Here is a 12,197-nt window from a genome sequence, read left to right on the forward strand (position 1 = left end):
TCGTTTTCAATGATATTCCATAAATCCAAATTTAGAGAAATTAAGAAAACTCTCATTCGAGTTTTCCAATAAGTGTAGTCCAATCCGTTAAAGAACGGTGGACGAAAGACCGAACATACCTCTTGAAAAGTCATTTCTCTCGGGTGTAAATCCGAAATGAGAAATACCCCGCTCTGATACCAATTGTTAGGATCAAGAGCACTAAGAGGGGGGGGGTGAATTAGTGCAGCGGAAATCTTATAATAATTTAAAAACCAAAAGCTGCGTTCGTTCAAAAACTATTATGATGCAAAAGCAAATTCTCAGTTTGTATCTAAGTGCAGTTTGCGTCTAAGCGCAGATTGCGTCTAAGCGCAGTTTTGCGTCTAAGCGCAGTTTTGCGTCTAAACTCAGATTTACGTCTAAATGCAGATTTACGTCTAAACGCAGATTTACGTCTAAACGCAGTTTTACGTCTAAACGCAGTTTTACGTCTAAACGCAGTTTTACGTCTAAACACAGATTTACGTCTAAACGCAGTTTTACGTCTAAACGCAGTTTTACGTCTAAACGCAGATTTACGTCTAAACGCAGTTTTACGTCTAGACGCAGATTTACGTCTAAACTTTGAAACTCGTTTGTATACTCGCAGAAGGCAGTATGCAGTTGAAATCAAGACGTAAACGTGAACTGAAATCTGATGATTGAGCGAGGAAAGCCGATTTACGTCTGAATGCAGTTTTACGTCTAAATGTTGAAACTCGTTTGTAAAATCGTAGAGGACAGATTGCAGTTATTAATAGGATTAAAATGTAAGCGTAAACTGCAAAGAAGCTCGTTCGTAAAAGCGCGGAAAACAGTTCTGCAGAATCAAACGTAAACGTAAACTGTAATGTATGAAAATACGAGTTTACGTCTGAATGCAGATTTGGAAGAATAGCACTTAGAACTTGTTCGTGAAAACGCAGAGAGCAGTAGTGATGAGGGAGGTTTGCAGTAATGATAAAGTGCTCGAAAATAAACGCAAACCAGAGATTTAGAGTGGTTCGGTCAGCCTTGACCTACTCCACTTTTGGCTTCCTCCACCGATGAGGTTGCCGACGTCAACTAGGTGCCTTCCTTCAATGGGCGAAGGCCAAACTTCCCTCTTACAATTTCTCTCCTTTTGGCAGGCTTAGGAGACAACCTTTACAGATGTTTTCTCTCCTCTCTTTACAACTCAAACTTGAAGAACAGAAGGAGGAGGAAAACTAGCAGTTTTGAGCTCTAAGAACCACTGAAAAGATCAAGATTTCGGGTCAGTTCTTGCTCAATTCAGTGCTGAATGGGTGGGGTATTTATAGGCCCCAACCCAAATCAAAATTCGAGCTCAAAACAATCAAATCGATCAAATCCCAGAATTCTGGGATCAGGCGGTTGCACCTCTCGACTGGAGAGGTGGCACCGCCTGGCAGAGCTCGAAGACTGAGCTCTGCCGATTGCTCCTCTCTGCCAGAGCTCGAAGACTGAGCTCGATGGTTGCATCACCTGGCAGAGCTCGAAGACTGAGCTTGGTGATTGCATCACCTGGCAGAGCTCGAAACAGAGCTCGGTGGTTGCATCACCTGGCAGAGCTCCAAGCTGAGCTCAGGCTGATCCACCTCTCTGCCAGAGCTCGAAGACTGAGCTTGGTGAATGCATCACCTGGCAGAGCTCGAGACTGAGCTCAGGCTGATGCACCTCTCTGCCAAAGCTCGAAGACTGAGCTTGGTCGTTGCATCGCCTGGCAGAGCTCGGAACTTGAGCTCTGGCGGTGCAACCTCTTGGCTGGGGCGGTTGCACCTCCCAGCCGTGCAGCCCTGGCGGTTGCACCTCCTGGCTGGGGCGGTTGCACCTCCCAGCCCCACAGCCCAGGCGGTTGCACCTCCTGGCTGGGGCGGTTGCACCTCTCAACCCCACAGCCCAGGCGGTTGCACCTCCTGGCTGGGGCGGTTGCACCTCCTGGTGCAATCAGGGTCCGAATGGTTCACTCCATTCGACCCACTTTGAATCTTTTCAGGGGCCCAATTGCCCCAAGATTAAGCTAATGGGATCACCTCCCATTTTCATGCTTAATCATCGTGCTAACTACGATTATCTCTAAGACAACTTCTGCAGCTTGCTCCGATGCGTCAATCGCTTCTTCCGGCGAGTTTCCGGCCAACTTCCGTCGATCAACCGATAACCCTCGGTGATCCTTCTGCGGACATCCGGCATACTCCTGGACTTTGCGACGATCCACTTGGCGAGTTCCGACGAGCTTCGCTTGGCAAGCTTCTGGACTTCTCGGATCTGTTCTCTCTGAACCTCCGACGACCGTCCGAACTTCCGTCGAACTCTCGAACTCCCAACGTGATCATGATCTTGACTCCGGCGCAACTCCTGCTGCTTGTCTTACTCTCATCGTAGTTAATCCTGCACAACAAATCAAAACTTCGATCGAGACAAATAATCCTAAGCAATTAACCAAGTTGTCCGACATGTCATTGGTCCCTCGACGCTTCGTCCGATTCTTCGGCGCATCGTCCTCTCGTGCAGCCTATTGCCCAATCGGCCAGTTGACTCCGCAACTCCGATATCCTTGGCACAATACCCGCTCTTCTTGGCCCGATGCCCGAGTCCACGGCCCGAAGCCTTCTGTCGATACGTCGACCGATCCACCGGCCCGACGTCCAATCTTCTGACATGATCCTTCGGCACAACATGATTTTCCTGCTTTAATTGTCTCATCCTGATCGAAGCATCCTGCGTCACTCAAAACGCAGATTAAATCATAAACATATATCAAGTAGTTTCATCATCAAAATACGAGATTCAACAATCTCCCCCTTTTTGATGATGACAACCACTTGATGACGGAGTTAAACTTAACTCCCGGAGTTTAAACAAACTCCCCCTATCAATATGCCATATTGATAGAACCTCTTAGATTCAAAAATCTAAGCAACATGTCATCATAAACGGAGTTAACCTTAACTCCCGGAGTTTAAACAAACTCCCCCTATCAATATGCCATATTGATAGAACCTTGAATTCACACTGAATTCAAGTCATTGCAATATTCATCATGAATACTTGCAACACGTCAACATGAACTTATGCATAAACTTATGCATCACATGTCAAGTCATCAACATACTTCTCCCCCTTTGTCATCAACAAAAAGGAGAAGTACTACAAACAAGTGTGTGTGATATTGGTTCAACTCATTGCATGAAAATCATAATATCAAGTTTTATCATCATGCAAGTTTGCTAATATCAAATACCAACATGAAAAATTGCGATGTAGGCTTTTGATATCATAATGCAAACATTTCAAGTGTTTATCAATTATAGCATTTCATCACATGGTAGGATATCAACGCGTAAAATTACGATACAAGTTCTTGATATCTTAACGCATGATGAAAACATGGCATAATACAAGTTTGGCAATCATAGCATCAATTCATATATCTCTTAATGATGCAAGTATTGCAAATATGGCAATCATATCAATTCATATATCTCTTGATGATGCAAGCCTAGCATCAGTGTTCATAGCATCAATTCATATATTTCTCCCCCTTTGTCATCAACAAAACGGAGAACGATATAAGCAAATTTTAAGCATAAGTGCTTGTTGTTATGTATGTGAAATAAATCCTTGCAAGTAAAAACACTTTCATCCATATTCATCAAATCCATTTCTCAAAAAATATTTTTCACATGATGTGTGTATGAGAGATGTATTTGCTAGTTAATTACATATGTCAGAAATCAATGATATGAACTAAACTTGATATGACATATGCTTGTTAAGTTTGGAAGAGAGTGAACTTGATATGTTAGACTCAAGAGAATCCGAAAATGAAATTTGAGTCTTTCTTCCATTCGAACAAGGTTTTGCTATAGATATTCAATTACAATCATGAAGGTAAAGCATGCTTGTTATCATGGAAGTTTTGTATTCAAGCACATAATTTTCAACATGTAATTGTGTAAAATCATTATGCCAGTCAAGTGATTCAATCATTCAATCAAGAAGGTTTGAAAAATAATTTTAACACGTTCAATCATTAAGACGTATTTTTGCCATTGTTTTTCAAATACAATCATAAAGATAAGACATACTCATCATCATGATAGTATGATAGCAGGTTTACCATATGCAAGCTAGCAAAAAATTTGTACATTTTAAGGCCCGCAAGCTAGCAATTTTGAGATGTTCAAGAAAGCAACTCTTGCTTCTTGATATATGCAAATTTGTCAAGTTTTGCTAGATGTGCAAGTTAGCATTTTTGCCTCTTGAGATAGGCAAGATAGCACATTTGCTTCTTTTGAGATAGCAGCTTTTCGCTTCTCTTTAGACTACGAGCTAGCAATTTTTACGATGTACAAGTTTCACATTATACAAGCTAGCAAAAATTTCGAAAGCAAATGCAAGATAAATTTCTTGTGTAAGCTCATGATTCTTGCTTCCTATTGCAATGTGCAAATTGCAAGTTTTGCTTCTTGAGATATTCAAGATAGTGATGTTCAAGAAGACAATTTTTCTTCTTGAAATAAGCAAGTTAGCAATCTTTGCTTCTTAAAATAGGTAAGCTAGCAAATCAAGTTTTTGCATCTTCTTGACTTGTACAAGCTAGCTATCTCCCCCTTTGTCATTGTAAAAAAAAGAAAGAGAGAATACAGTTTTGTAGTTCTCTTTTCCTTTTACAACGATTTCAAAATCATGACAAATGATGAATAATCAAGTTATGAATGTCAAGATAATTTTTCATCATGAATATTTTATCATAGCATGCATCATTATCATAAATTGAAGTATTACATGCATGATATCATATCACCATTCATAATTACATTAATATTTCAATATAACAATTTCTTCTCAAAATGTGTAACTTGGCACTCATAGCATTTTAAATCATGATTTACATCATATGCAATACATCATATCATAATTAGAAAGCACAAGTATTGCATGCATAATTGTATATTATAAATGTTTCATATCATGATGGTATCAATTTTGTCAAATTATATCCTACCATGCATGATCAAAACTTCTCCCCATTTTATCATTGAAAACAAGAAGAAAGTAGGGGGAAGAGCATAAAAGTGTTAAATATTTCAATCATTTTTAAGATTCATAACATGAATAACGTTATTACTATTTCATCAAGATCAGTTTCGAGATTCTCATAATATCATGAAATCATTAATCTCGATAAAATGGGAAAAACATTTTCTTTTTAAGTGATTCTTTGAACACATCATAAAAAAGAAAAACTCATTCATAATTCAAGTGATTTACAAGATATCATAAATGAATTTATCACTTGTATTTCACCAAAATCGAGAACTCTAAGAGATAGAAAATGATTGAAGCATTTAATCTGATTGAAGAATGATTCATATTTAAAGTGTAGCATTTGTCAAATCTGAAATCATCAAGTATAGCTTTAATATTTTCATTGCAACATTAAGCAAGGTTTCATTGAACATAATTTTGAATGATTCTTATAAATGCCTAAAACTTCTTTAGTTTTAATTTATGATTGACTTTATAATAGCATGCTCAAATCTTTATTTTTATGTCAAAACCATACATTATATTTAATAAACAAAGACAATGAAAAATATCAAGCCTTCCAGACAAAAGCCATGTATCGTCATTGAAAAGCAATATGAAAATCATCAAAATATACATTCTTGCTTCTCAAGCACATAAATAAGATTAATCTCACTAGGTGTAAAATCATTAAATTTCTATCTTGCATTATCATAAGACATGCAATTTTCATTATCATTTTCAGGATTACAAGCATGATCATATTTTTGCATTTTCATTATTAAATTATTAAAAATATAATTTTCAAGAAAATTTAAAGAAAAAGAAAAATGCATCATGAAAAGCATCATGTAATTTCGAAGTAAATTAGGGGGATTTCGATTACCTCATCATTGTAGGCTGTTAAGGCATAGTTTGCCGCCTTGCTTTTGTTGACTTTTTCTTCTTCGGAGGAGCTCGATTCATCCCAATTTTTGTTCTTCTTCTTGCGTTTAAAGCAAGTGGTTCCATTCTTTTTGCTTTTTAATTTTCGTTTCATTTTAAGTTCACCATCACTTGAGCTTATGCTCGAGTGGTCTTCAAATGTTCTATGTCCCAAATCCTTCTTGTTCTTTGGAAGGTTGGTTTGTTCATCATTGTCCTCATCACTTGAGTCATCGCTCAAGTGGCATTCATTTGTCCAGAGTTCCAAATCCTTCCTGTTCTTTGGAAGGTGGTTCTCAAGTTCTTCACGTGCATTGCACGTCATTTCATATGTGATCAATGAACCAATTAGTTCTTCAAGTGGAAAATGGTTCAAGTTTTTTGATTCTTGAATAGCAGTTACTTTTGAATCCCAAGTTTTAGAAAGTGAGCGCAAAACTTTGTTAACGAGTTCAAAATCCGAAAAGCTTTTACCAAGTGATTTTAAACCATTGACGACATCCGTAAAACGGGTGTACATGTCAACAACGGTTTCGCTTGGTTTCATATGAAAAAGCTCGAAATCAAGCAGTAGAATATTAACTTTCGAGTCTTTGACTCTACTAGTTCCCTCGTGCGTGATTTCAAGAGTGCGCCAAATATCGAAAGCCGTTTCACACGTAGAAATCCGATTGAACTCATTTTTGTCCAATGCGCAAAATAAGGCATTCATAGCCTTTGCGTTTAAAGAAAAATTCTTCTTCTCCAAAACCGACCATTCGTTCATCGGTTTGGAGGGAAGTTGAAAACCGTTTTCAATGATATTCCATAAATCCAGATTTAGAGAAATTAAGAAAACTCTCATTCGAGTTTTCCAATAAGTGTAGTCCAATCCGTTAAAGAACGGTGGACGAAAGACCGAACATACCTCTTGAAAAGTCATTTCTCTCGGGTGTAAATCCGAAATGAGAAATACCCCACTCTGATACCAATTGTTAGGATCAAGAGCACTAAGAGGGGGGGGGTGAATTAGTGCAGCGGAAATCTTATAATAATTTAAAAACCAAAAGCTGCGTTCGTTCAAAAACTATTATGATGCAAAAGCAAATTCTCAGTTTGTATCTAAGTGCAGTTTGCGTCTAAGCGCAGATTGCGTCTAAGCGCAGTTTTGCGTCTAAGCGCAGTTTTGCGTCTAAACTCAGATTTACGTCTAAATGCAGATTTACGTCTAAACGCAGATTTACGTCTAAACGCAGTTTTACGTCTAAACGCAGTTTTACGTCTAAACGCAGTTTTACGTCTAAACGCAGATTTACGTCTAAACGCAGTTTTACGTCTAAACGCAGTTTTACGTCTAAACGCAGATTTACGTCTAAACGCAGTTTTACGTCTAGACGCAGATTTACGTCTAAACTTTGAAACTCGTTTGTATACTCGCAGAAGGCAGTATGCAGTTGAAATCAAGACGTAAACGTGAACTGAAATCTGATGATTGAGCGAGGAAAGCCGATTTACGTTTGAATGCAGTTTTACGTCTAAATGTTGAAACTCGTTTGTAAAATCGTAGAGGACAGATTGCAGTTATTAATAGGATTAAAATGTAAGCGTAAACTGCAAAGAAGCTCGTTCGTAAAAGCGCGGAAAACAGTTCTGCAGAATCAAACGTAAACGTAAACTGTAATGTATGAAAATACGAGTTTACGTCTGAATGCAGATTTGGAAGAACAGCACTTAGAACTTGTTCGTGAAAACGCAGAGAGCAGTAGTGATGAGGGAGGTTTGCAGTAATGATAAAGTGCTCGAAAATAAACGCAAACCAGAGATTTAGAGTGGTTCGGTCAGCCTTGACCTACTCCACTTTTGGCTTCCTCCACCGATGAGGTTGCCGACGTCAACTAGGTGCCTTCCTTCAATGGGCGAAGGCCAAACTTCCCTCTTACAATTTCTCTCCTTTTGGCAGGCTTAGGAGACAACCTTTACAGATGTTTTCTCTCCTCTCTTTACAACTCAAACTTGAAGAACAGAAGGAGGAGGAAAACTAGCAGTTTTGAGCTCTAAGAACCACTGAAAAGATCAAGATTTCGGGTCAGTTCTTGCTCAATTCAGTGCTGAATGGGTGGGGTATTTATAGGCCCCAACCCAAATCAAAATTCGAGCTCAAAACAATCAAATCGATCAAATCCCAGAATTCTGGGATCAGGCGGTTGCACCTCTCGACTGGAGAGGTGGCACCGCCTGGCAGAGCTCGAAGACTGAGCTCTGCCGATTGCTCCTCTCTGCCAGAGCTCGAAGACTGAGCTCGATGGTTGCATCACCTGGCAGAGCTCGAAGACTGAGCTTGGTGATTGCATCACCTGGCAGAGCTCGAAACAGAGCTCGGTGGTTGCATCACCTGGCAGAGCTCCAAGCTGAGCTCAGGCTGATCCACCTCTCTGCCAGAGCTCGAAGACTGAGCTTGGTGAATGCATCACCTGGCAGAGCTCGAGACTGAGCTCAGGCTGATGCACCTCTCTGCCAAAGCTCGAAGACTGAGCTTGGTCGTTGCATCGCCTGGCAGAGCTCGGAACTTGAGCTCTGGCGGTGCAACCTCTTGGCTGGGGCGGTTGCACCTCCCAGCCGTGCAGCCCTGGCGGTTGCACCTCCTGGCTGGGGCGGTTGCACCTCCCAGCCCCACAGCCCAGGCGGTTGCACCTCCTGGCTGGGGCGGTTGCACCTCTCAACCCCACAGCCCAGGCGGTTGCACCTCCTGGCTGGGGCGGTTGCACCTCCTGGTGCAATCAGGGTCCGAATGGTTCACTCCATTCGACCCACTTTGAATCTTTTCAGGGGCCCAATTGCCCCAAGATTAAGCTAATGGGATCACCTCCCATTTTCATGCTTAATCATCGTGCTAACTACGATTATCTCTAAGACAACTTCTGCAGCTTGCTCCGATGCGTTAATCGCTTCTTCCGGCGAGTTTCCGGCCAACTTCCGTCGATCAACCGATAACCCTCGGTGATCCTTCTGCGGACATCCGGCATACTCCTGGACTTTGCGACGATCCACTTGGCGAGTTCCGACGAGCTTCGCTTGGCAAGCTTCTGGACTTCTCGGATCTGTTCTCTCTGAACCTCCGACGACCGTCCGAACTTCCGTCGAACTCTCGAACTCCCAACGTGATCATGATCTTGACTCCGGCGCAACTCCTGCTGCTTGTCTTACTCTCATCGTAGTTAATCCTGCACAACAAATCAAAACTTCGATCGAGACAAATAATCCTAAGCAATTAACCAAGTTGTCCGACATGTCATTGGTCCCTCGACGCTTCGTCCGATTCTTCGGCGCATCGTCCTCTCGTGCAGCCTATTGCCCAATCGGCCAGTTGACTCCGCAACTCCGATATCCTTGGCACAATACCCGCTCTTCTTGGCCCGATGCCCGAGTCCACGGCCCGAAGCCTTCTGTCGATATGTCGACCGATCCACCGGCCCGACGTCCAATCTTCTGACATGATCCTTCGGCACAACATGATTTTCCTGCTTTAATTGTCTCATCCTGATCGAAGCATCCTGCGTCACTCAAAACGCAGATTAAATCATAAACATATATCAAGTAGTTTCATCATCAAAATACGAGATTCAACACTTACCTCTAGAACAACCACCTTTCAAGTTCATTGGGATTCAAGAAAAGTTTCCTTCTATTATTTCAGCCTTAAGTGCTACCCAACTATTACTGAAGGGATGTCAGGGATACTTGGCCTTCATTTCTGGAGAAGAATCTAAGAAGCCAATATTAAAAGACATCCCTATTGTGTGGGATTTTCCAAATGATTTTCCTGAAGATCTACTTGCACTGCCACCAAATAGACAGATTGAATTTACAATTGATCTTCTACCTGGTACTGCACCTATTTCTAAACCTCCGTATAGAATGGCACTAATTGAGTTGGAGCAGTTAAAGAAACAGATCTAAGAGACTTTGGACAAGGGTTTTATTCGACCCAGTGTATCACCTTGGGGTGCCCCTATCTTATTTGTGAAGAAGAAAGATGGATCTATGCAACTATGCATCGATTATAGACAGCTCAACCAAGTGACTATAAAGAATAAATATCATCTTCCCCGAATAGATGACCTGTTTGATCAACTTCAAGATACTCATGTATACTCAAAGATTGATTTGAGATCTGGGTATCATCAATTGAAGATAGGGAAGGAGACATACAGAAAACTGCCTTTAGAACAAGATATGGTCATTATGAATTCTTAGTAATGTCTTTTGGATCACAAATGCACTAGCTGCCTTCATGGACCTCATGAATAGGGTGTTCCACCCTTATCTTGATAAATTTGTAATTGTGTTCATTGATGATATCCTAATCTACTCCAAAAGTATAGCAGAGCATGAACACCATCTTAAGACAGTTCTGGAAGTCCTAAGGCAAGAGAAACTATATGCCAAGTTAAGCAAGTGCAACTTCTGGCTCAATGAAATTATGTTTCTCGATCATATAATTTCGAGCATTGGTATATCTGTTAACCCTCACAAGATTGAAGCTGTGATAAAATGGAAGCAACCTTCTAATGTTTCAGAGATTAGAAGCTTCTTGGGTTTGGTTGGATACTATAGAAGATTCGTAGAAGGCTTTTCAAAAATAGCAGCACCATTGACCAAGTTGACACAAAAGAACATAAAATTCATATGGGATAATAAATGTCAATAAAGTTTTCAAGAATTGAAGAAGAAATTAACTAGTGCTCCTATTTTGGTGATTCTTTCAGGGGGAGAAGGTTTTGTAGTGTATAGTGATGCCTCACTACAAGGGCTTGGTTGCGTTCTAATGCAAAATAAGAGGGTAGTTGCTTATGCATCAAGGTAATTAAAGCCTCATGAAAAGAACTATCCTACTCTTGACTTAAAGCTAGTAGCTATCATTTTTGCACTGAAAATTTAGAGGCATTATCTCTATGGACAGACTTTCAAAATCTTCACAGATCATAAGAGTCTCAAATATATTTTCACACAGAAAGATTTAAATATGAGACAAAGAAGGTGGTTGGACTTTCTAAAGGATTATGATTTTAATATCAACTACCATCCTGGGAAAGCTGATGTAGTTGCTGATGCCTTAAGCAGAAATACCTATAGTCTTATAGCCTATATGAATATTCAAAGGAATTCTATGATAACGGAATTAGCAGACTTAAAACTTAAACTTTTATCGGAGACAAATAAAGGTTTTCTTGTGTGTTTGATGGCACAATCATTTTTGGTGGAAAAGGTTAAAGAAGGTCAAAAGGAAGATACATATCTTCAAATGATAGTTAAGGAAATAGCTCAAGGATCTAGACTTGAATTCCTCCAAGCCAAAGATGGTTCTATTACATTCCACAATCGACTTTGTATTCCCAAAAGCGATCCAATAAAGATGCAATTGTTAGAGGAGGCACATAGATCAAAATTTAATATCCATCTCGGGACTACTAAGATGTATCGAGATTTACGCCAAAACTATTGGTGGCGTGGTATGAAGAGAGCTATAGCAAAGTTTGTTTCTAAATGTCTAATATGTCAACAGGTGAAGATAGAACATCGAGTACCTATGGGAAAGTTGCAAAGGATTTCAATTCCTGAATGGAAGTGGGAGCAAGTCACTATGGATTTTGTGACAAGATTACCCAAGACTGTGAAAGGATGTGACAAAATTTGGGTAATAGTAGACAGACTTACTAAATCTCCTCACTTCCTTCTTATTAACAAGAAGTATTCATTGGATAAACTAGCAAGCTTATATATTAAGGAAATCATTCAATATCATGGGGTGCCAGTTAGCATTATCTCAGATAGAGATCCAAGATTCACCTCTAAATTTTGGGGAAGTTTACAAAAATCTTTGGGCACGTAGTTAAAATTTAGTACAGCTTTTCACCCCCAAACTGATAGCTAATCTGAAAGAACAATACAAACTCTTGAAGATCTCTTAAGAGCATGTGCTTTAGACTTTAGTGGGAGTTGGGATATGCACTTGCATCTAATTGAGTTTTCTTATAATAATAGTTACCACTCTAGAATACAGATAGCTCCATTTGAAGCTCTTTATGGAAGAAAGTGCAGATCACCTGTATATTGGGATGAGGTGGAAGAACGGAAGCTTTTGGGGCCTCAATTAATTCAAAAAGATGCTGATAATATTCGAATTATACGCCAAAGATTATTAACAGCTCAAAATCGTTAGAAAAGCTATGCAGATCGAA

This window comes from Musa acuminata, chromosome BXJ2-9, assembly GCF_036884655.1.
Source record: "Musa acuminata AAA Group cultivar baxijiao chromosome BXJ2-9, Cavendish_Baxijiao_AAA, whole genome shotgun sequence".
Classification (NCBI taxonomy): Eukaryota; Viridiplantae; Streptophyta; class Magnoliopsida; order Zingiberales; family Musaceae; genus Musa; species Musa acuminata.